This window comes from Eulemur rufifrons, chromosome 7 (assembly GCF_041146395.1).
Source record: "Eulemur rufifrons isolate Redbay chromosome 7, OSU_ERuf_1, whole genome shotgun sequence".
Taxonomy (NCBI): Eukaryota; Metazoa; Chordata; class Mammalia; order Primates; family Lemuridae; genus Eulemur; species Eulemur rufifrons.
Genome location: NC_090989.1, coordinates 97,196,687 through 97,223,213, shown reverse-complemented (window position 1 = coordinate 97,223,213; position 26,527 = coordinate 97,196,687).

Genomic DNA, 26,527 nt, shown 5'->3' with positions numbered 1-26,527 from the left:
CCTTTAGTAAGAAAGTTCCAGGACTAAGACCTTCCCTTCAGGGCAGCATGTTTCCTTATGTTTCAGGGTGGGTCTAGAGATGCAGAAACTAAGGCCTGGACTAAGGGGCTTCAGGAGTCTGCTTGGCACTTTATTTTACTGTGGCTTAGCTGGTACCCAAGTTGCAAAACAAAGTCCTCTGAACTCTTCCCTTTCCTTTCCTACAGTGAAAGAATATTATGCCTAAACCATACTGCTTGTATCTGGGAGAGTGATAACACAGGCTGTGGCTTGGCTGCCACTGCTGATATCTCACTGGGTCATGTGCATCCCAATCCACTGGCTCCTAGTCAGTACAGTCACAGGAATTTCCAAAGGACTGCAGCCTTTGTGGTCAGACTGCCTTATGAATTTATTCCATGCCCCAGGTCTCTTTTTGTCTGCCAGTGATGGGGCTAGCTGGAACTCTGGTTCGAGGGGAGAAGATTTTCCTTTGGCCAGGCTGGTCTAAATGCTCTCTACCTGGGCATTGGCAGCATTCTGCCCTGTGCTATTTTCCCTTGTGTCAGGGCAGCCCTGAGTTTTAATGCTGAGTCCTACAATCACTTCAGTCTCCCTCCCAAAGACACATAGATTCTCCCTCCACTCTGCCTGCTGGTGTGGTACTGCCAGGGATGGAAGACGGGTGGCATAGTCAAAACAAGATTATCTTTTCTGCCCTCTTCTGTGCCTCTTTCCTTGAAATAATGTTAAAACCAAATAGTATGATCACTCACCTGATTTTTAATTCATCTTAAGGTGCTTGCTTGCATGGATATTTGTTGAATATGGTGTTGATGTGGAGGGATGATTGCTGGGGATTTCTATTCAGCCATCTGGCTCCAAGGACGGTATCTTTAGTATTTGACTCTCCTTTGACTCATTTAGAAAATATTTCTTTTTGAGATTAAAATATTGCCAAACTCATTCTCATTCACAGTTAAAAACATTTAAAATTCATATTTTTAAAATATGCCATGATAATTGGAGTTTTATAACAAATAAAAGTTAAAAAAAAGAATAAAAAACATGACACATCATACCAAGCAAAGCATCTTATCGATTTACCAAGAAAAAGATAGTTTGTCACATTCTAAGAAAAAAGATTTTTGTCATCTTTAGGTGTCAATTACAAGACTGCTTTTATGCTTGCTTTCCCTATTACCATTGATCAGTGCTTTCATTTCTTACCATATTCATTGTCAAAATTTCTTTCTTTGAGAGGGATGGAAGAACATCATCTTGGTACTGCATTCCACCACTTCTCTGTCTGTTAGACAGTTCAAATCTGTCTAGATTCAGGCTATACCAAGCCAACAGTTGATGCTTAGACATGGAAATCTGCTTTATTTCATTAATTATTACTAACCCTACTATTTTTCCATTTAAAATATACTTTTCACTTTCGAAATGTTTTGAGATTTGTGAGTAGACACAGTTTGATTGTGGAAACAGAGTAGTGTGACCAAAGGATAATAGTGCTGCAGGAATTACATATGTATTCTCCAATATTTGGATATAGATAAAGCCAGAACCATGAAAGTCAAATGCTAGAAATTCAAATAAACAATGTCAGAGTTAATTTTGCCACGAATGACAAAATGGACTTTGGTTTATTTGATTCTATGTCATTCAGTTTTTTAAAGTGTTCATCATAGTGACAGGATAATTTAGAAATATGTTCTATTTATCAGCACTAGGTATTTTTATGTATCCATTCCAACAAAACAGGCATGCAGATATGCATTCTTGCTTCATGGTCTGTAATAGCTCAGAACTGAAGGTAGCAAATGAAGAAAATTTCCCCCAACCCTCAATCCTCATCCAGATTTCACTTCTTAAAAGCCTATAACTAGTCATTAAAGAATTAAATATTTAATGAATGTTCACTAAATTCTCAATGATTTTAGGTACTGGAGATATAGTAGTGAAAATGATTCTAGATAAGTAAGTTAAGAGGAAATAAATAATTAAAAAGAGGTTGTAAATTACTATGAAATAGTAAGAGAAAGTTTTCACATATAATACATACATCTTTTATTCAATGTTAGATTGCTAGTGACCATGATTATAGTAATTGCTAATATGTATTAAGTTTTAGTGTGAGTCATATAGTGGGATGCATAGTTTATACATATCGTTCATGGAATGCTCATAATCACACTGATTATTCCGATTTTAGAACTGAGATAAAAGCAAAACTTTTAGATGTTAGGTAATTTGCAAGTACATGTTGAAACCAAAATTTCAATTCAAGATCTGTCTGATGTCAGAGAGGGTCAAAGGTAATCATTTAGCTATTATATATGTATTTATATACATAATCAAATAGAACAAAGAAAAAAATATTATTACAATACTGCCTTTAAGTTTTTTTTTTTTTAATGGTCTCTTACTATGTGTAAATGAAAGAAAATATGATACTTTCAGAAGGAGAATTAGGGAAATGAGAACACCAAGTTAATGATACAGAGGTAGCCTTAGGTAAAGCCAGTTTGTATAAATTTTCTAACGACTGAGAAGTCCAAATGAGAAGAGACCAATAACCTACTTCCTTGCAATGGACTGAGAATAGCTAGAGAATTAGGTTTGGTACCCTTAAGGAGTCTAGAACACAGGTAACTGGCTCCCAAGTTTGACCAAAAAGCAGAGGAGCCACTTGACATAAGGGAGGACTCAACATTTGGAAAATGGGCACAGCAGAGGCATGTGGTGCAGACCAATGTCATGGGAGCCCTCCTCATGTGTACTGGACAGCATGAGACACTTGAAAATGCCACTGCTCCCTGATAGTGGGGGAGAAGATCTTCTTTAAGACTGCTAATGAATTTCTAAGCAGGTTGGTTTAGTGATTTAAATTCTATTTCAAAAAGTAAAAGAAATACAGTATTTTTACTCTTAAATGATAGTATAAAATTCATACTTTCTAATTATGGAGGCATCATCATCACATAGTGGGTTATGATTATGGTGTAGTAAATATTTTTATAAGAAGCTAAATTATAACCCTAACAATTAGAGACCATTAATTTTGAGGCAATGGTCATGACCCTGCTGGAGAATTTACATGTAAAAACAAATGTCATATTTCATACTTTTTAGTGAATGGAGGAATATCAGTGAACTATGATAAGATTTCTGAACCATTACAACATAAGGTTTAACAAGCCCTAGTGGATATAAGGTGCTTAATACAGGAATAAAGAAAGGGTAGATGTGCTCTTGTTGCAGCTTTCTGATAAAATTTAATTTGCGATTCCCAGTAGATTGTCAAGAAAATGAGGGACAAAGATGTGCTTCAAATTTTCTATAACAGACTAAATTTGAAAACAAACAAAAACTCAACTCCTCCAGAAAATGGAAAGACATTTAATGTCTAATGTTGCCAGTGTTCTCAAAGAAAAGGCTCCCTTTTTTCCTCATTGGGAAATATTACCCAAGGCGGGCACACAGTTTGGGAAGATCACAAGCCCATGGAGGAAATGATTAATACAAAATAATAGAACATGTAGTGTTTTACAGGAATGAGATGTCTTTGCTTAGATAATAGATATTTGAATCTTGGTTGTGGTACTCTGTTACCATTCTGAGGCATTGGAAAATACACAGGAAGTAGTGTGTTTCTGTGTTGTGTTAGGGAGTGAAGAAATACTGGTGTGTTTCTGTGTTGTGTTAGGGAGTGAAGAAATACTCCACTGGTGGAGTATTTTTAGAAGCTTAGGCTTTAAATTTGCAAACAAGCTACAGGTTTTCAAACGTAAAAATATTCAGCAAAAGTGATTGAATACCTGAATACTTTAAACTTTTTGAAACACTGTTAATGTTGGAAAACCTCAGGTGAATTTCCTAAAGTTTTAACAGAATCCAGAGAAGGACCGATTATGTTTAAAATTGAGGTTGGAGACTTACGGAAGACACTGGACCTGGACATTTTGGACACAGGAGTATGAATCCCATATAGAATATGTGTGTCTTGGGATAATACTGAAAGGAATAGTCAACTTCAAGCTCCACTTTCTTAAAAATTTATCTGCTACTTTTTCCAGTTGCTGAAGATGGTGAAGGAAACATTTCTCTCAGTAATTAAGTTATGGCCACTTCAGAAGCCAGAAACTGTCAGTAAAACATTGAATGCATTTGTAACCCTTCAGAAGCTCACTGCTTAGATGAGTGGATCCTGGTACCTTGAAACAAAAATAATACTTATTTTTCTAATAGCACAGAAAGCTACAAATAGAAAAAAAAACAACTTATTGAAACTATGCACAATTGCTTGCTTTGAGTTTATTTTAATATACACTATTTTCATCACCGATATGTTTTTATTTTTGCCAACATTTTTGTCAATATATATACTCCTTTTATATTTTAAAGCATATTCATTTAAAAGTATGGCCATTATTCGTTATAGAGCACATTTGAAACAAATTGTTTGGATTAGAATTTTAAGAGTACCTCAAGAATTGAAGGAAGCTTAAAGGCCTTCTGATCTAATAGAAATACAAAATTAGTAAATTTCATCATAACAGAGACACATAATATGTATTTGAATATAGGGTGATTTATTGATATCATCATTATTATTTTAGTTAATAACACAGGTTTTATTTAATCTTTTGTCTAGCTATAACTCTTCTAAATTTCTCCAGGAAGCTAAACATAAGAGGAACAATAAAGAACACAAAATTAGAACACCCATTTTTAGATATAGCCCTAAGCAGTATGATGTTTTGGTCAATGACGGGGCACGTATGACATTGGTCCCATAAGATTATACTATTTATTTTTATTTTTAAATATTTTCATTGTATCTTTTCTATGTATAGATAGTTTAGCTACACAAATACTTACCATTGTAAAACAGTCACCTATAGTATTCAGTAACATGATGTACAGGTTTTTAGACTAGGAGCAATGGGCTATACCATACGGCCTAGGTGTGTAGTAGGCTATACCATCCAAGTTAATGTAAGTACACTCTATCATATTCTTACAACAACAAAATCACCTAATGACATGTTTCTCAGAACATATCCCTATCGTTAAGTGATGCATGACTGTGTCTAGTTGTGGGTAGTCTCCAAAATAAAGGCTCACTCTTGGTCAGAGCATGAGTTTTGGTCTCAAAGCCCTCCTAATAGTCCCAGTTGACCAAAAGTCCAACTCTAGCTAGACAACTAGCTGAGTGTGTTGCTGCACACACAAGAGGAGACGTAAAAAGATTTGCTTTTCAATGTACATGGGAGTAATAAGGGGAAAAGTAAGGGCACTTTTTCTCACTTTATCTTTACACAAAAAGTAGGAGAGAAACATAAACTAAGCATAACTAAATGATATGCTTAGAGGCCTCAAAACTGTGAATGGACAAGGTGATTACTTTTTGCACTCTTTTGTTTCATACACAGCTATTCTAGTTATGTTTTTATAGTATACCTTTACTTAAGAGTATGTTCTTTTGTTTTGTTATTCATTAATTACTTATTGAGTACATTTCCCAACACTTTTAAGAGCTTGAATGCAGTATTCAAAAAAAACAGGTAGAGTCCCTGCTCTTATAAATATTAATTTTAATGAGACATTTACTGATAAATATGTGCAATGAGATAGTACCATAAAATAATAATATAGAGGGAGGCAGGGGAAATTCAGAATGGATTGTCAGATATGTCCTCTCTGAGAAGGTGACATGTGTATTTTGGACAAACCAAAATAAACAGGAAAACAGAACAAAGGAACTATCAAACATATCACTCTGTTAATTGTTTACATGTATCATCCTATTTATTTATCATAAGAACTAGTTAGGCTTCATAAGTATCATTTTAAGGGAAAAAATTCAATTTACTTGCTCAGATAATACAGTTCAACATAATATAGGGAAAATATACACACATAGGAGAGGAGCTTGGGGCAGAAGGTTGAACTGGTGTTGGTCACAATACATAATGTGTTCCTGTGTATTGATCATCACAGTGGTTAATTAGGAAGCAGATGCTCCCCAAATCACCAGCTGTTTGGGGTCTGACACCTGATATTATACTGGTACAAACTGGAGAGCTCAAAGTGAACATGATAAATTTCCCCCTAGGTAACACATCAGAGCATGTCCCTGCTGAGCCATCTAGGACCAGTGACTTAACCATTTTAAAGAAGAGTGTGTCTTGCAGGAAATTCATCAGAATCACTTAGAATTACACCCAGGATGCAAACCTGCACAAGAAAGCCAAGTCACTTTCCTATCTGCTTCTTCTCTATTATTTTTACCTTAAAATTTAGTCATGAGTTTAGGATGATTCCTTGCATTTGACAAATTGCCCTTCGAGGACATGTTATTACATAACTCTTCATCCTTGTTAACACCTAGATTGAGGGAATTTTGGAACCCGAATCTAGTCCTCAAAACTCTTTAGATAATTTTGTGAAACCCAGGACTCCACCACAAATTGTATGCCGGGAAAAAAATTCTTAGTAGAACTGGTAAACTTACTAATTAATGTGTAGCAATGCCCTATATTACATACATTTTAGAAGGATTAATGGTGGGTCAAGAAAGCTAATATTTAATTTTTATATCTATAAGTAAACAGTAAAATGTAGCATCACTTGCTATCTTAGTTTTATGATAAAATTAAAATCTTCAGATGATTTTTCAAGTCTCTTGGGTTTTTAAAATTTTTTTTTATTTTCCCCCTACTTATGGATTATCATTCCCCAGACTTGCTCTTGCATGAATATTTTACAGTCTCTTTAGCTGCTGCAAAAAAACCCAGTCCTAATATAGAGTATCTATTTCATGCAGGATTCTCAATAAAAGAATACATCCACATGGATCCAGAGCTCAGCGTGTTCCATCAGACCGATAATACTCTCCCAGCTTCTCAGTCTGAAATATGTTCTCCTGCTGATCCTCATTATTATCACCTTCAGTGATGCCTTTTCAAGCCTGTTGTCATATAGCATGCAATATCTCAGTGCTGTCAGGAGCATCATTATCATCTCTGTCAAGGAGTACCCAGGCATCTGACCCCATAACCTCTAAAAGCACACTATTCCCTGATAGGAATTTTGAGAGAGAAAATGTATGTGTCTATATCTATACAAATATTTTTTTCACTTGAACTGTATTTCTCTCTCTCTCTTTTTCTCTCTGTCTCAGTAGAAATACATTTAGAGATACATAAATAGATACAGATTAATAGGTATGTATCCAATATATGTTATGATGCAAATTAAACAAAAGGTAAAAATCTTTGCATCATCTCATAAAGTAAAAGTAATTGGGATAACGGTCTTAAAATGCATATTTCCTTGATTTTTATTATTTTTACTTTTTTATCAGTGCTATACAATGTACCAGAAAATAAAACAAAATAAAACCTATCTGTAGTGACAGAAAGAATTGAAATTCTGTGTGTGTTTTTTTTTAAGGATTTTAAGTTAGATATAAAAAGTGAGGCATCTCAATGATATTTTCTAAAATAGTAAAGTGTTAACAATATCTCTTTAAAATATATAATTTTATAGTGTCTTTGTAACAGTATCTGTGAAAAGAAGAAGCCAAATTGTGGTTGTGCATAACTATTTATAGGTGACAGACCAATAGAAAATTGAAAAAGTAGATAGCTTGACATTTCCAATGGTGATTAAAACAAACGCTTTACTAGTCTGGTGGGCACCGAATGCAAAAAAACACTGTTTTGGTCCTTAGAAGAGAATGTGACCTAGAAGGACAAATATAATTTTAAGGGAATAAAAAGCTGGTGCAGTCTAAACAAAGAGTTTATAATTTATTATATCAGAGTCTTATTTTGTAATATTAAAACACAAAATGTGTACATGTAGACTTAACAAGGTGATATTTAAATAAGTTCATTATGAATGGAAAAATATTGAATAATATATCTAAATATGAGATTACTGTCTGTGAAAATATCTTTGAAAGTGTAAGAGGCATTTGAAGCAGTCATGGTAACAGAAATATTTGATCAAAAGCAGCTATTTGTTAAAAACATTTTACTTTTTATATTATTTCAAATAGATCTAAATATATGTTTTAAGTACATTGCAAAGCTGTCCTCTAGAGTCATAACTATGTAGTATAATATTTATCATCTATAAAAAGAAATATTAATATTTCCTGTTATTTAGGAAGAAGATATCTTTCATATTCTTCATAATCAAGGTATAATGAATTAAAGAAGAAATTATGTGTAATACACAAATTAAGATTAAAAATGTATCCATGCTTTCAGCTAAATTCTCAAACTTAGTTGTTTTTCAAAGAAATATTGCAAAGCTTAAAAATTAAGTGATATAATAAATGTATAGATGAATCAAATTTTGCCATTTTGTCAAACCTGTAAGAATCCCGGTATGTGAAATCTTAGTCTAGTAGTATGCCCTGGGGTTGTCTCTTCTCCCTAAGGCAGTGATCCACACTGGCTTGTTCTTGTGCTTTCCTTGTTCATGGATAATGGAAGGATGGAGATATATGCCAGAAAAAGAAAAATGAGCTGTTTTTTTTTTTTAATAACTTATCTTGAAGCATTTTTCTTATATTACCCAAAAACATCCTAAGGATGTGAAATAAAAGGAGATACTTTTAAAAAGAAACACATTTCATAAGTTATGCTGAATTGTGTAAACTATATAAAGTAAATTAAACACTATAAAACTATGAGAAGGGAGGCTAAATGTCTAGCTTTCACTGGAGATAATGTGTGTAGTGGAATAGATCTATATTATCAAGACATTAAAGAGGTGTTTAACTTAAAAATGGAAAACACTTGCTATAGAAAAATGCAATATTAAGGGAAATAACAAAGGATTAGAATACCTGTGAAAATAGAGCTAGGTAAATTTTCTAAACTGTGCAAGCAGAATTTATATGTACTGATACAGATCCTATAAGAGAATATAAAATAAAATAAAATTTGTAATACATTTAAATAACAACAATGGCATTTCCCTATTTTATTCTCCCTAATGGCAATGGTATAATCAAAGACATCATCTATGATCATACATGAGAATAAATTACCCGACTAATCTGAGAATTTTAACTTAAACTTTTAACACTCTGTTTTAGACAAGCTATCACAAAATTGCAAAAGGTAAACAATTAAAATTTTAAGAAAATTTTATTGACAGTTTTCACTTTGTCTATCCTACATCCATTTCTGCTTCTTCTGGAGGGAATGTCCCAATTTGCTTTAGGATTTTACCTTTTCCCCATTGAAAATTGTATTGTATGAGTTCTCTTGGAAGCAAAGCTTAGAACAATCACTTTAGAAGTAACTAGAAAGCAAATAGCTTTATTCTTGAGAGTTGCTTAATTATCAAATGAAATCTTTTTTTACTTGTTTATTGTTGTTTGTTTTTTTTTTTTTTTTTTTTGAGACAGAGTCTCACTTTGTTGCCCAGGCTAGAGTGAGTGCCGTGGCATCAGCTTAGCTCACAGCAACCTCAGACTCCTCGGCTTAAGCGATCCTACTGCCTCAGCCTCCCTAGTAGCTGGGACTACAGGCATGCGCCACTATGCCCGGCTAATTTTTCTATATATATTTTTAGTTGTCCGTATAATTTCTTTCTATTTTTAGTAGAGACGGGGTCTCGCTCTTGCTCAGGCTGGTCTCGAACTTCTGACCTTGAGCGATCCACCCGCCTCGGCCTCCCAGAGTGCTAGGATTACAGGCGTGAGCCACCGCGCCCGGCCTGTTTTTTTGTTTTTGATTTTGTTTCTGTTTTGAGACAGTCTCCCTCTGTCACTCAGGCTAGAGTGCAGTGGTGCAATCATATAGGTCATTAAATGTGAAATGTCCAATTTTGAATCAAAAGTTTAGTTTATTATATCTCAAACAGGAAGCAGTTCAATTAATCAAAGTGTGCACTTAAACTATTGGCAGTTTTGCCATCTTAATGGTAGCTTGCTTATGCCAACAGCAAAGAAGCCTGAGATTGCGTGGCAATGAAATTGACTAAGATGTTTTCCACCGCTTGTTGAGAATTGAATATTTTTCCTTTCAAGAAGTGGTCCAAAGCCTGGAAGAAGTGGTGGTAGTCAGTTGGTGCAAGGTCTGGTGAATATAGTAGATGACAGAGAGTTTCCAAGTCTTCTGTAGCTTAAGCAGTGTTGTTTTCTACAACATGTGGTCTTACAAGAGGACTGGCCTGTCTCTATTGATCAATATCAGCTTGCAAATATCCCCATCATTTTGTCCAGTTGGGTGCAGTAGACATCCACTGTAATCAATTGACTAGGTTTCCTGAAGTTGTAGTGGATAATACCAGTGCTGGACCACTAAACAGGCAACATTAGCTTTTTTTGATGAATATTCGGTTTTGGACTGTGTTTTTGCACTTCATCTTTATCCAACCATTGTGCAAAACACTTGCAATTGTCAAAAAGTATCCATTTTTCATCACACATAACAATGCAGTGTAGAAATGGTTCACCTTTATGTCATGACAGCAAAAAAAGGCAAGCTTTGAGATGATTTCTCTTCTAACACTTGTTCATTTCATGTGGTACCCATGTATCCAGCTTCTTTACTTTGCCCATTTGTTTCAAATGTTCCAATATTGTTGGAATAGTAATGTCAGATGCTGCTAATTCATACATACATTGAGATGGCTTCACTTCCACTATAGCTTTCAGCCCATCATTATCGACCTTGGTCTCAGGTTACCAACATGACTCATGAAGATTAAAATCACCAGAATGGAACTTCTTAAACCATAAATGTATTGTGTGTTCATTAGCCACATCATTCGCAAACACTTTGTTGATATTTTGAGCTGTCTGCACTGCATTGGTTCCACAACACAACTCATATTTAAAGATAACATGAATTTTTGATTTATCCATGGTTTCACAATTGCTTTAAAAAAATTGAAAAATAATCACAAGCCAAAGTGTGCATTTGAAAGAAAAGGGATTTACCATCACAATAAAAAATAAAACCCAAGAGCTGTCAAGTGAAATGTCAGAGATATCAACTGTCAAACTTAATACTTAAGGAAATTGAACATTTCATACTCAATAACCTAACAGCTCATGCAACCTCAAGCTCCTGGGCTCAAGCGATCCTCCCATCTCACCCCACTGAATACTTGGGACTATAGATGCACATGGAATTCTTGAGCTCCTTAGGATTCACAGGAAAGTAAATTTATAATCTGAGGGTATGGGGCTGAACAACGGAAATACCACATTATAAAATACTCCCCATTCTGGAGTACCTTCCAGAAGAAAGCAGTTCATCCATTGCTTGGGGTTCATGTGAATAAATTTTATTGAAAGGAGATCAATACTTAATTCTGATAACTTGTTTTTTCAACTTCTCTCTTTTATTTTCTTCTCATCATTTATCTGGGTGAGGAACAGAATGAGATTTTCTTTTTGTTACTTTTCCTATCTTTTAAAGCTTTCTCCAACATTACATCCTTACTATGCCTACTCCAATTTTATAGTTAAGCACAATTGGAAAGGTGCAGGATAAAATATCATCTGTTCTGATACTTAAGTGTTAAACAGAAGAACCTATTTTAAAAATAGCAATTCCATTATGCTTTTTATTTCAAAAGTTACAGTATATATTTACCTTTGTTGGTGTTTCCTGGAATACAAGTAGATCATTGAAATTTGATACACTTGTTTTTATATCTAAATGAATGTATCTGAAATTACATAATTGCTAATATTTCCTGCTCATTTTTATTTTTTAAATAATACCTATAATTCTTAATTGAAGGTCATTTCCTACCTTTTTTATTGTTATTTGTAATCACGTCATGATTTTCATGGTTTCTCTATTGTTATTGAATTCTAAGAGACTTTCTCGTGTTTCTCCATAGTATTAATTCAGTGCACCAAAAAATTATTGTCTTTAATAGTTATTTTCTACAGTAAGTTTTTTCACTTTTTGCTTCTGAAGTTTCTTTCTTATTTCACCTATTTGCCTTTTTAAATCATCATACTCTATTTTCTAGGCATTCTGTTTTCTCCTCATAGCATTAACTAATGTTCAAGAAGATAGTATGTCTACATGGCTACTGAGGAAGTCAATAAATTTGCTAGAATTGTTTTCTTCTTATCCTCAATCTTAAAGATAAAGATATTCTACTTGCTTTGTTAATATATTACATTTCATAATCTCTTTACTCATGATTGAAGGAGGCAAAATTTCACTGTTAAACCAAAGTAACAGTAAACACGCTGAATATTCTGTTTTTTATTTACTCTCCACACTTGTAGTATAAGTAATCTTCTCAAACATATAATGGAGAATAAGTGGATCTATGTAATCCCCATTCACATTTTCTGACTTCTGAATATCATGTGTACAATGTAGCTATCCTGTGATTAAATAGAATACTTTTCTACATCCACTGAATAATTATTACATAATTTGATCTACTATAACTAATAATATCTGAATCCATAATCTGAAATCAGTTAACTAGTCCTTAAATCTGTAAAATGAAGAATACAAAGCTAGCATAACTTTTATTCCTCTGAACCTATATTGATTTATACATTAGGACTATTGGATCCAGCTGGTAACATACAGCCCTCAACCTCCCTTATTGCCATAACTTCCTGAAACATTTTCTGAAAGTGAAATAAGAAATTATATGAACATTAAGGATACTTTACATAGAAGTATCTGTGTAATGGAGAAAGAATCTTCCATGCTTGGAATCACTCATTCAGGGAGATATAATAAAGGCCCTGTGAAATAATTTCTCCTGATGCACACTACTGCTACATTTTTATCAAAATCTCTCTCTCTCTCTCTCTCTCTCTCTCTGTCACACACACCACACACACAAACACTACACAGCACACACACACACACACGCTTCTATAACTCTGAGAAAATAAACTTTTATTGCTTAAGCCACCCAGCCCACAGAGTTTTGTTATGGCAGCCTGATGCCAGTTGTACAGTGGCATCTCATGATGATTTTAATTTGATTTCCCTCATGGCTAATAATGTTGAACATCTACTCAAAAGTTTATTTGTCTTCCATACATCCTCTTTAATGAAGTGACTCTTCAAATCATCCCTAATGAAGCACTTGAAAAGTGGTGAATGATTCTTCATTCTTTATTTGCTGTAGGGATATCTAAACCACTTTGTTGATATAGAGTTATGATAAGACTGATGATTTCTTGTATGTTGAAACTCAAGCGATCTCTTGAAAAAACAAAAAAAATCAGAGCCAAGCATACTTTGCATGAGCGTAATCAAATATTAGACTAGGTTAAGCCACAAAAATAGTGGCACCATTTTTTTTGGTATTTTTTTTTCTTGTTATTGTTGTTTAACCACAACATATCCTAGACAGTACTGGCTGATATTCTATTATTTAAACTATCAAAACAAATAAAAAACTAATAAATAATTTTCACCCCATCTCTTATTAGATGATCTCATATTTTTTTGTTTCCTTTGGCAGTAAAATTTCTCCAAATACTTATCTATACTTGCTATTTATAGTTTACCTTCTCCTCATTTTTTAGATTAAAAAAAGATGCAATCCTATGTTATATATATGAAAGCCATTTTATGTATAAAGAACCAGTGAGATAGATTAAATAGAAAGTGATGGAGAAAGATATACTATGTTCTCACTAACCAAAAGGGTGGTCTAGTTGCTATAAAGACTTCAAAATGGGAAACATCATATATAAAGAGGGGCATGGGTTAATGACTAATGGGTGAATTCTACAAAACATGATGATCATAAATATGTACGGACTTTACAACAAAGTGTCAAAATATATGAGGCAAAAATGGATAGACTTGCAAGGAAGAGAAACAAATCCACTATTATAGTAGGAGACTTCAACATTCTTCTTTAAGTGATTGATAGATAAAGCAGGAAGAAAATCAATAAGGATACAGTTGACCAGAACAGCACTATCAATCAACTTGATCTAATTGGCATTTATATAATACTCCATCCTACAACAGCCGACTACTCATGTTCTCAAGTTCACATTGAACATTTACTAAGATAGACCACATTCTTGGTCATAAAACACTTTAATCAATTTAAAGTTATAGAATTCAGACAGAAATGGAATTAAAGTAGAAATCAATAACAAAAAAAGAAGAAAATCCCCAACTATTTGAAGATCAAAAAACACATGGGTGAATGAAGAAATCTCAAAAGGAATTTGAAAAAAAAATTGAAATAAATAACAATGGAAATATAACTGATTAAATATTGTGAAATACAGCAAAAGCCATTCTTACAGAAAAATTTAGAACACAAAATGCATATATTAGAAAAGACTCAAGATATAAAATCAAAAATCTATGCTTTTACTTTTGCAAATTTAAAAAAGAAGATCAATTTAAATCTTATGCAATCAAGAGAAGAGAAATAATAAAATAGAAAAAATAAAAGAAATTGAAAACAAGAAAGAAATAGTGAGAATCTGGTTCTGTAAACAAAACACAATAAACCGCTATTCAAGCAAATCAAGAAAAAAATTAATACAAAATGTTATTAGTGTAAACAAAAGAAGGGTCATCATTACTAATCCCATGAACATTAAAATAATAATAATGATTACCTTAAACAAATCTATGCTCTAAAGTTAAATAACTTAGATGAAATGGAAAAATTTGGAGGGGCAGACATAAAGTACCAAAACTTACAAAAGGAGAACTAGATCACTAACTAGTCCTATACCTGTTTTAAAGATTGCATCAACAATTACTAACCTGTAAGGTAAAACACCCAATAGCACCCTCTCCAAAAAGAAATAGATATAAATATAACAAATATGTGGAGAATCTATATGAAGAAAACTACAAACCTCTTAACTAAATAAATGGAGCAAGATTTAATTTTCATGGAGAAGAAGAATCAATGTTTTCAATCTATCAGTTCTTCCCAATGTTGTCTATAGATTCTAATGCAATTCTAGTCAAAAATTTTAGCAGGTTATTCTTGGATATTGACAAACTAATTCTACATTTTCTATGAAGAGGCAAAAGACTCACAATAGCCAACACAATATTGACGGAGAACAAAGTTGGAGGGCCAGTGTTACCCAACTTCATGACTTACTATAAAACTATAGTAATTAAGACAGTGTGGTGTTGGTGAAATGATAGACAAATAGATTAATGGAACAGAATAGAGAGCCCAGAAATAGGTGCACATAAATACGGTCAACTGATCTTTGATGACAGATCAAAGGTAATACAATAAAACAAAGATAGTCTTTCATCAAATGATACTGGAACAACTGGACATGCATATGCAAAACAATACATTCAGATACAGATTTTACCCTTTACAAAAATTAAATCTAAATAGATAATATAACTAAATGTAAACCATAAAACTCCAAGTTGATAACATAAGAGATGAGCTTGGACATGGCAATGACTTTTTTGATACAACACCAAAGGTATGATTCATGAAAAAATAATTGATAAAGCTAGACATTACAAAAATTAAAAATTTTTGCCCTGTGAGAAACACTGTTAAGAGAACGAAAGACAAGCCACAGACTAGGAAAATACATTTGCAAAAGACATATCTGATAAAGGATTGTTATCCAGTATACACAAAGAACCCTTAAATCTCAATAATTAGAAAACAAAAAATGAAATTAAAAACTGTGCCAAAGACCTGAACACTCCCAAAATACACAGGTGGCAAATGAGCATTTGAAAAGATGTGGCACATCCGATGTTATCAGGGAAATGCAAATTAAAACAATAATAAGATATAATTTCACACCCATTAGAATGGCCAAAATCCTGAACACTGACAACGCCAAATGCTGATGGATATATGCAGCAAAAGGAACTCTCATTCATTGCTAGCTGAGATGCAAAATGGTACAGCCATTTTGTACTTTGTACCAAATTATCTACTATTTTGTACTTTGTACAAGTGTATCATTTTACTTTGTACAAAAAGAGTTTGCAGTTTCTTACAATACTCACAAGAGTAAATATACTTTTACCATATGATTGAGCAATAGCACTCTTTGGTATCTACCCAAAGGAACTGAAAACATATGTCCATACAAAAATTTTCATATGGATGTTTATAGCAGCTTTATTCATAATTGCCAAAACTTGGATACAACCAAGATGTCCTTCAGTAGGTAAATGTATAAATAAACTGTGGTATAGCCAGGCAATGAGTATTATTCAGTGCTAAAGGGAAATGAGCCATCAAGCCATAAGAAAACATGGAGGAACCTTAAATGTATATTACTGAGTGAAATAAGGCAATCTGAGAAAGCTACATACTCTATGATAACAACTTTATAACATTCTGGAAAATACAAAACTATGGATCAGTGGTTGCCAAGGATTGAGGGGGCCTGGGGAGGGATAAATCAGCAGAGCACAGAATATTGTTAGGGCTCTGACACTATAATGGTGGATAGATGTCATTATACATATCTCCAAACTCACAGAATATACAGCAGGAAGAGTCAATCCTAATGTAAACTATAAACTTTGGGTGATAATGATGTATCGTTGATTCTAACAAATTTACCTCTCCAGTGGGAGAAGTTGATAATGGAAAGGTGTATGCATGTGTGGGGGCAGGAGATACATGGGAAATTTCTGTACCTTCCTGTAAATATTGCTGTGAACATAAAACTTCTCTAAAAAATTAGTCAATGGCTACAAAGTTACAGTCAGATGGGAGGAATAAATTCTGGAGTTCTATTGCACAGTATGGTAACTGTGGTTAACAGTATTGTATTGTATATTTCACAATAGCTAGAAGGAATGATTTTGAATATTCTTACCACAAAGAAATGATAAATCTGTGAAGTGATGAATATGCTGAATACCTGATATGATTTTTGCACAATATATACATGTATTTAAGCATCACACTGTACCTCTTTGTCATAAATGTGTGGCTTTCTGCCCTGGTACTATTGCTCATAGCTTATGATGCCTTTATCTTCATATTTAAGGCTTTTATTTGTTATCACACTTTCAAAGAAAACTCAAATGCCATTGATAATTAAGTAAATTTTGCAAAAGAAATATCTCCCACCTTTAAACTGTTACTTCTCCAAAATTCACATGAAATATTGTCTATCATTATTATACTCTTAAAACTGATCTTCCTTGTATTGATTGTATGTTTTGTCCCCATTACAAGTTCCAAAAGGGAAAGTTACCACCAATTTTATCATTGTATTTTCTAAGGTTCCTGCTGAATGTCAGTGAAATTAGCAGTATAAATGAAGTTATCTATATATGTATATGTGTGTATATAGTTTTAAAAAAGAAAGAATCCTTCCACTGGCAACAGCATGAATGTATGAATGTATTAGTATCTGGGAGGACATTATGCTAAGATAAATAAGCTAGATACAGAAAGAAAAATACTGCATGATCACACTAATGTATAGGATCTAAAAAAAAAGTCAAACGCACAATAACAGAGTAACAGTGTAGAATAGTAGTTACTAGGGAGTGTGGAGTGTAAGATGAATGAGTAATAGAGACCTAATGTACAGCATGGTGACTATAACTAATAATAATGTGTTGTATGCTTGAAAGTTATTAAAAGAGCAGATCTAAAATGTTCTCAGCACACACACACACAAAAAGGTAACTGTGTGAGATGACAGATATGTTAGCTTGACTGTAGTAATCACATCACAACGTACACATATACCTAAACATCATGATGTACAACCTAAATATATGCAATTTTTATTTGTCAATTATACTTCAATAAGCTGGAAAATGTCAAAAATATTTATTAGAATTATTATTCTAGCAATAATATTTATAATTGTCCCTGTAAAACATAGGTATTATCTGTAATTTATATATTATAAAAGATTAGGTCAGTATATCAATCTAGTATTCTGAAGATTTGAATTCTATTCATGTCTGCAAATTTTAGCTATCTGAAATTTGATGAATCACACTAGGGCTCATTTTCCTAATCTGCAAAGGACAGAGTTGGACAAAATCAAGGGTCAGAAACTACTTTTTGTCATGGGCCAAATATGGCCTGCCACCTGTTTTTATAATTAAACTTACTAGAACACAGCCATGCCCCTTTGTTTACATATTCTCTATGACTGTTTTTGCACTGCAATGGCAAAATTAAGTATTCATCCTTAAAGCTGTAAGTGTTTACTGTCAATCCCTTTCCCAAACCTTGACTAGATTGTTTTAACATCCTCCTCTGTTCTGATATGCTATTTAATATAATTCTAAATATAATCATTTTTTCCAGATTATTCAACTTGTTTAGAAATAAGAAATAATGGAAATATAGTATAATTATATCTTCCAGTTCTTACTTCTGTGAAACTAAACTCTACAGATTCTTACTGAGAAATCATAATCCCCAGTCCTTTGTATTTAATTATAATCAGTTACCTACAAAATGATGGCAGTAGGTGACCAGTGGTAGACAGCATGTATGTTCTGATTCTCTATCCTATGCTTCCAGTACTACTTGGAGCAAGGTTACCACCTGCTACCATTGTAGTGACTCTCAGTTCCACCTCATGTAACTCACACTGATGCTAGATCCTCAACCAGATGAAAAAATAAAAATGTCATATCTATGCTGCATTGTGTAACCTAGTATTATGTCAGTCCTGCAATGGCAACTATTCAACCTGGAGGCCAGGACTGTATCACATTTCAGTATTTTTCTAAAACTAGCTACCATTGACTGAATAACACAAGTCATCCTACTTCTCCTTGTCAAACTGAAATCTACCCTCCTGGAGTGTCTTCAGCCTTCAAAGTTACACTTCTGTCCTAGGTTAATTCCATGCTCTCTCCACTCTCATTCTGCAGTGTCTTCTACTAATAAAACTTCCCATGTTATTACAGTTACATAAAGTAACTTGCTCAGGTCAATGGTACCAGCTTAGTAATTGGTAGCTTGAAAATTACGATTGGTAGATATGTACTGCCTCCGAGTCATCCTTGGGCACAGATTACTATGACTTTGGAATGGAGCTTAAACAGGACTGCCCTGTCTTCTTAGGCTTGTTCTAAATAGCATTAGATCTTATCGTTAAGGTAATTTATGAAGATTAGGAACCAAATTAAATTCTCAGAAAGTTTGTGTAATTGTGGGAAGCACAGATTTCAGAATTATATTGATCTATATTCAAGTAGCAATTCCACTTCTTGTGTTAATCATTTCTCTCTCATCTTTCTTTAAATAAAACTGGTAATAGGATGTAATGTAATTATTGCTGTAAGTATTAAATTAGATGATCCTTATAATGAGCTTACCACAGTGGCTGGCACATATGAAGTCCTCAATAAACAGTGGTTATCATTGCAATCTTATTGTTACTTGGTTATTAAGAGAATGAAAGAATTTTGTATAAGGCATCATTTTGGAAATTTAAAGCACAACAACAGCACCATCCCAGAATCCCTAGTGCTTCTGCACTAAATAAGTGGCCTACAACGAGAATGGGCTTAGATATTTATATATCACTGAATAAGAAAAAAAAAAGCAAACAAAAAAAAACCCTTTGATACCTATTACATAAAAATAACATAGTGAATCAAAAATGCAGAATAGCTTTAAAAACATAACCTACAAGAGGTGTTAAGTTCTTACATCAAACCCAGCTGTATTTTGACTACATTGTTCTGTTTGGAATAATGCTCAAAATGTTCGATGGTTAAGCAAAATTTGAGGAGATTTCAGCAGAATAATAAGGATTATAAGTAGAAAAAGCAAATAAGTCCACAAAGAAAGATCCAAACTAAAAAATAAAAATTAAAAAGGAAATGAAGCTGAGTCATATAATAAGATTTCTAGTATATAAAAGGATATTATTCAATAGATAGTGACAACCTATTTTCTTTCATTACTTAGAATGGTAGAAGACAAAAGAAATTATACTGTAGCATGGAGGATATAAGCTATATAAAACAAAGGATTTCCTGACAATTAAGAATGTTAAATATGAAAATGGGTTAGCCCAGGAAGGTCTTTACAAGGGAAGAGATTTTCATCATTTAAGTTAGTTTATATGTGATCTTGCCTGAAAGCCGGAAAATGGACTCGACAGCCTCTCAGGGTTCCATGCAGCCCTGTGATTCCTTGAATAAATATTTGAGTAAATGTTATTATATTTTTACAGTGGAATGGTTTTGTGCTTTCAGGATGGATTACCAGTCATATTTTCGCATCATCCTCACAAATTCACATTTATGGTAGTCCCCTGAAGAGATATTTACATCCTTTTACAAGTAAGTTTCCTATAGAGACTCTAAACGCAAACTCTGTTCCATATTGCCTTTATCAGGATTTGACACTGAGCTCAGTGGGTATTAGAGTTTCTAAGTGAATACATTTCAGAAGCACTGAGAACTGAACTTTAAATGGCTTATATTGATCATAAAGCCTCTAGCCTTTAGAATAAAATGCCAGTTCATTCCCAGGAAATACTGTTTGCTATCCCCTAAACATTATAAAATAAAATAAAATGTTAGGAAGCAAGTTTTTATTGTTAAAGAAGAGAAATATAAACATGGAATGCAAGAGAAATAGAAGACCCCTATGATATTAGCCTGAAATTGGAAGTATCGACATAATTTTCTCTCTCTCTCTCTCTCTCTATATATATATATATATATTTATACACACATCCCCCCCCCAAATTCTTAGCTCTGCTCACTGAAATTCTCTAAAAGCAACAAGATACCAGTGACATCAAGAAAATGGAGGTTCTTATAAAAATTAATAATTCTGTTATTGGAATAGTAAGACTATGAGATGTCCCTGACACATCTGAAACATCTTGTTGTATCAGAGTCAGGAAGTCAGTCCTCCCTCTATATTCTTGGTGGAATGAGTCTAGAACCCCCAGCATATACTAAAATCCATGGATACTCAAGTCCCTCATATAAAGTTAGCCTAATATTTGCATATAACCTACTCCTATTCTCCTGTATATCTCTAGAATAATTATAGATTTTACCCAATAAAATATAATGCCATGTAAATAGTTGTTATACTGTATTGTTACCTTATGTGTACTATATTTATTTTTTTATTTTTTTAAGTATTTTTGATCCATACTTGGTGAATCAACCAAGTGTGCGACCCAAGGATATGGAAGGCTGACTGTATTTGTTGTCAATGATAAAACTTGAGCTTTCAATCCAAAGTTAGAATTTTGGAAAATGTGTTCCTACCACCAAAATCTTTCCAGATTCCTAAAATTTAAAGTTTTTGTTGATGAAATTGGTGATAAATGTATTACTTGATATTGCATGAACAAATACATCAATATTTGGCTTTTCTTTATCGGTGAGCTAGTATTTTCCTAATGCTATGACCATAATGGCCTGACATCACAATGGATAAGGAATCCTCAAAGGGCAAGGTAGACCAACACATTTTAATGTAATAAGGCAGAGTTTTTGGCTTGCCAGGCTGCTGTGGAAAGCCACCAGGGAGGGGCTGAAGCAGCCCACCAAGCCAAAAAGTCTACTTATGGGGGAGGGGCAGTCTGGGATTCACAGTCTGGAAGATGGGAGTGGGTTTTACTCTTCTGTCTCTTCCCCTTTCCTGTGGATCTCCTTATAGACTGTAGGTACAAGCAGCAGCCCAAACTCGCTGAGTTCACTAGCAATGGCACTGCAGGCTGGGAGCTCTCCTGGCCAGGCTCCTGCTCCAGAGTGAATGAGTGACTTTCCTGTGGGGGAGGGGTGATCTGTCTGTGCCATGTGGCTTGGACTCATACCTCATTTTTATTTTAATTCTACTCACATGGGCTCCCTCACTTCCCAAGATTAGTCCACTAATCTCTACTCCATGTCCCTAAGGAACAACATTGAGTCCTGGGGGTATGGTATCCAGCCTGTCTGCCTGTCCTCTGATACCCCAAGTTCAATACCTGACAATGCCAGGGAGAAGTGTGCTGGTTCCGTATTGCCCAAGAGATGCTCAGTCTGGCTTAATTCTGTGGAAGCCTGGGTGTGGAGGGCATGCCAACAGAGGTGAAACAGCCACTTCTGAGAGCCCCAGCTTTGTTGTCCCTGGGGGTTCCTGTGCCAATGTACATGGGAATTGCCACAGCTATATCAGCAGCTGTGAGCAGTGCAACGGAGGAGGAGGAGGAGGAGGGGGAGGGGGAGGGGAAGGGGGAGGAAGGTCTGAATGGAGGAGAGCTGGCATTCTGGTCCCCTTTGTCCCAAAACCCACCCCCACGCCCGGCTTGCTAGACTCACCCCTTCCCTGAAGGCAGCCTACCCTGAATGTTCAAGTTCTGGGATTATACAGTTCCCCTGGGACTCACTGACCCCGTGGCCACCACAGTCTGGGAAGGTGTTGGGAAATGTTTGTGTGGGCGCCAGTGACAAAACTGAAGGGCTAAAACTACCTGGGCAAGACTAAGGCACACAACTGGTAGAAAAGCAGTATGACACCCGCTGCCTTAGCTTGGGTGTGTGGTGAGGGAGAGCACCCCCAAGGGGGGCTGGAAGCCCAGTGCTCTATTCTCAGGAATCTCCCAGTTCACTAGCAGCAGCAGCTTTGGGGCTCATGAGGGTAGAAAAGCTCGCCAACAATTTGGGAGTCTGCAATCTGCCAGAGGGGAGGAAAAATAAACACCCCCACCTGCCCTTTCCACAGGCCTCCAAATTCCTTGGGGGTTGATCTCTGCCAAAATCTTGCTCCTCTTGTTCTGCTCTGCAATTTCTTCCCAAGGACTCTCCAGTAAGTTCTGAAACTTTACCCTCAGAATTACACCTGGGCTATGTTTTTGTCATCTAAAATGTTTCCTTCTTTGGAGATGAGCTGGTGACTGATGTCTTCAGTCTGCCGTCTTGCCTCCCCCTCCTCAAAAATCATTTTTCATTATCACAGAAATTTCTATTTATTATGGGAAACATCTGGGATGGTATTAAAAAAAACTGCCCTCCAAACTGAGATGGTACTGAAAGACCAAAGAATGACTCTACTAAGTCAAGCTTTGAGAGTTAAATGAATTTATTAGCTATTACATAGACAGGGTGTTCACTCCTGGGCAGCATAGGACTTTTCTGGGCAGGAAAATCAGCACTGCCTGCACGTTATGGCACCTTAAATTGTTTTTAGAGAACAATGTGGAGTCTTTCTCTACATCGCTGTATATACACAAGTTAAATATGTTAAACATGAGCAATATATCCACCATGTGTTTTTATGTGACTCATGTTATTTTAATCTTTCCCTAGGTGGAGATTCTAGTAGTAAAATGAGCTAAAGGGTACTATAGGACAGCAAAAGCTGTTACAAACAGTCTCAACCAGTTTACAAGGACATGCTTACAGGTGCCTTTGGGCCTTGTGGGATTGTTGGCATATTTTGTGTTTATCTTAAGCCATTGATTTTCTTTCTTTCTTTCTTTCTTTTTTTTTTTGAGACGAAGTCTCACTCTGTTGCCCAGACTAGAGTGCCATGGCATCAGCCTAGCTCACAGCAACCTCAAACTCTTGGGCTCAAGCGATCCTTCTGCCTCAGCCTCCTGAGTAGTTGGGACTACAGGCATGCGCCACCATGCCCGGCTAATTTTTTTCTACATATATATTTTTAGTTGTCCATATAATTTCTTTCTATTTTTAATACAGACGGAGTCTCACTCTTGCTCAGGCTGGTCTCAAACTCCTGAGCTCAAATGATCCGTCTGCCTCGGCCTCCCAGAGTGCTAGGATTACAGGGGTGAGTCATTGCGCCCGGCCCATTGATTTTCTATTAACCCTTAGATATCAACTTTCTCCAGTGGAGACCCTCTATTTTCTTTCTCACTGTTGAGCAGCACTACTCTACAGAATATGTAAAGCATGAATGCTTTTGATGGTATGTTATCAGCAGAATATAGAGCATTCATTAATAGGAAGAAAGAAAATTGTTTCTTTTGTAGCTTATTTAAACTTTTTTTTTTTTTTTTTTTTTTTTTAGTTCTTGGTTTTTGTGTAACAAACCACCCCTAACTTAGTGGTCTAAATGACTGATTATTTATTTTTATCTATTCTGTGTGTTGTCTGTACTTGACTGGTTGATTCTTTTGTTCTACTTGGTATAGCTAAACTCACCCATTTGGTTGCATTCAGCTGGTAGTGCAGCCAGTTCTTTTAATTTCCAGTACGTCACCCATTATTCAGGTTCCCTGCTCATGCAGCCGCTCGTCATTTAAAAGTCTAGCTTGATATTCTTTACAGCATGGTGGTTGGCTTATAAAATGGAGTGTTCCAAGACGATAAGCCCTGGTGTGCATGTGCTGTTCAATCATCTGCTTGAATTGCATTTTCTGATGTCTCATAGGAGCTTAAATGCCAGGAAGAGTAGTTCTTTGTGACTGATATAGCAGTCTATTACAAATACTTTCAACAATTATCTAAGGGACCACTGATTTGAAATTAGAAATATAACTCAAAGTTTCTCGGGGTTGGAAAGAGATATGTAAAAGCCCTCTGCCTCAGTCTGATCTGGCTGCCACAACTACATACCATAGTACTGGTGGTTTAAACAACAGAAATTCATTTCTCACAGTTCAGGAGGCTGAGACGTCTAGGATCAATGTTCCAGCCAATTCAGCTCCTGATGGAGGCTCTCTTCCTGGCTTGAAGATGGCCACCGTTTTACTGTGTCCTCAAATGGTGGAGAAAGAGAGGACTCTGATGTCTTTTCATATTCTTTTATAAGAGCACCAGCCCTTTTGGTTTAGGGCTCCACCCTGATGACTTCATTTAACTTTTATCACCTTTTTACAGGCTCTATCTCTAAAGAAGTAGTCACAGTGGTGGTTAGGGCTTAACATATGAATTTGGAGGAGAAAAAAAAAATTCAGTCCATCATAGCCTCCAAGTCAGAAAAAAGCAAAAATCAAAACAAATATGAAACAAAGCTGGTGTTGGAACATCAGTTATAGATTTTGGTGTTGTTGCTATTGTTGCCAATTGAACTTCTAGAGTATAACAGTACCTGTACTACATATATATGTAAATACATGTGTGTGGGTATACATCCCACAAATGCATAGATATATATCCACACATGAATCATTATAGATGTATTATATATACATTTATATATATGTAAAATGAAATTATTCACTCACCAACACCACTCCCTTCAAACTGTGACTAAGATATCAGAAGTCCTTCTATTCTGCAGTTCTACCGTCTCAGATCATCACTTCCCTCCATGCAGAAAAAGCACAGAAACACAGAGAAATCAAAGCATCACTTTTGTTCAGAATGAATTGGTATCAGGCATATTTCCTGACACTTTTTGTTTGTATTAATGATTACTTACAATATAAAATATCGAAAACATATTATTCTATATCAAAATGAAAATATAAAGTATTACATTAATTATTTATTTAAATCAATACCTTTATTTTGCTGTTAAAGAAACAAGTAAAAAACTAATGTGGGCCGGGCGCGGTGGCTCACGCCTGTAATCCTAGCACTCTGGGAGGCCGAGGTGGGCGGATCGTTTGAGCTTAGGAGTTCGAGACCAGCCTGAGCAAGAGCGAGACCCCATCTCTACTAAAAAATAGAAAGAAATGATATGGACAGCTAAAAAAATATATATAAAAAAAAAATTAGCCGGGCATGGTGGTGCATGCCTGTAGTCCCAGCTACTCGGGAGGCTGAGACAGGAGGATCGCTTGAGCTCAGGAGTTTGAGGTTGCTGTGAGCTAGGCTGACGCCACGGCACTCACTCTAGCCTGGGCAACAGAGTGAGACTCTGTCTCAAAAAAAAAAAAAAAAACTAATGTGGGCCGGGCGCGGTGGCTCACGCCTGTAATCCTAGCACTCTGGGAGGCCGAGGCGGGTGGATCGCTCGAGGTCAGGAGTTCGAGACCAGCCTGAGCAAGAGCGAGACCCCGTCTCTACTAAAAATAGAAAGACATTATATGGACAACTAAAAATCTATATAGAAAAAATTAGCCGGGCATAGTGGCGCATGCCTGTAGTCCCAGCTACTCGGGAGGCTGAGGCAGTAGGATCGCTTAAGCCGAGGAGTCTGAGGTTGCTGTGAGCTAAGCTGACGCCACGGCACTCACTCTAGCCTGGGCAACAAAGTGAGACTCTGTCTCAACAAAAAAAAAAAAAAAAAAGAAAAAAAAAACTAATGTGACTTCATTCAATTCGCATAATAGAATGCAATAACTCTCCATTTCAATGACTTAGTAAGTCATGGCATATTAAATATAAAGGAATATTATTGGTTGCCTAAGTTGACATTTTCTTTTCATTCAGTCTATTATTTTCTATTTTAATGCTTTTAATGTATAAATAAAACAAAAAAGAATATTGTGGTTTCAAAATGGAAATAAGAAGAGTAAATTTAATGGTGGTTAGTTTCTGAATTAAAGTGTTTTAAATTTTTGCCACTTCAATTGTTAAAGAGAAAATAAGGAGCAAGTGCAATTGCCCATTTGGTTAGAATGAGAATGAGAAGATTTGATGAAAAACAATATGAAACTCTTTACTCTTCA